The following is an 814-nucleotide window of genomic DNA, read 5'->3' on the forward strand; positions in this document are numbered from 1 at the left end:
GAACTGAACAGAAAACCCAGAAATAGAGCCAAACAAATATGCCTAACTGACTTTTGATAAAGGTGCAAAAGCAATTCAATGGAGGAAGAACAGCCTTTTCAATATATGGTGCTGGAGCAATTGCAAATCCATAGAAAAACAAATAAATATGAACCTCAACATACACCTCACATTTTATTACACATAAAAATTAACCCAAAATGGATTGCAGACTTAAGTGTAATTTGCAAAACTGTTTTGCATTCTATGTTAGAAAAAAAATTGGATAAAAATTTTGGGATTGAGGTCTAGGCAAAGAATTCTTAGATGTGTGCTGTCTTTGGCAGCACATATACTAAAATTGGAATGATACAGAGATTAGCATGGCCGCTGAACAAGGATGACACATATATTCATGAGGCGTTCCATAATTTTCAAAATAGACCCAGCTGAGGAATGACTCTCAGAGTTCAAAGACTGGTTCTCTGAGCTGACTCAGTCAGACAAACATAAAGAAAAGAGAATATCTTAATGAAAAAAACCTCCGAGAATTATGGGATTACATAAATAGACAAAATCTATGACTCACTGGCATCCCTGAAAGAGAGAGAGAAAACAAGCAACTTGGAAACATACTTGAGTATATCATCCATGAAAATTTCCCCAACCTCACCACAGAGGCCAACATTCAAATTCAGAAAATGCAGAAAATGCCTGTGAGATACTGTACAAGACGACCACCCCCAAGACACGCAGTCTTCAGATTTTCCAAGATTGACATAAAAGGAAAAATATAAAGGAAGATAGAAGGGGAAGGTCACCTACAAAGGGAAAT

The 814-nt window shown here is 36.5% G+C and overlaps 1 non-coding gene across 1 annotated transcript; it reads left to right on the forward strand.

Annotated features, from left to right (window-relative positions):
* The first annotated feature begins 310 nt into the window (after positions 1–310).
* On the forward strand, positions 311–414 carry LOC112428505 (U6 spliceosomal RNA). Its single transcript, XR_003020481.2, has one exon. It is a non-coding gene; the product is annotated as a U6 spliceosomal RNA (small nuclear RNA).
* Positions 415–814: the final 400 nt, after the last annotated feature.

This window comes from Macaca nemestrina, chromosome 6, assembly GCF_043159975.1.
Source record: "Macaca nemestrina isolate mMacNem1 chromosome 6, mMacNem.hap1, whole genome shotgun sequence".
NCBI lineage: Eukaryota > Metazoa > Chordata > Mammalia > Primates > Cercopithecidae > Macaca > Macaca nemestrina.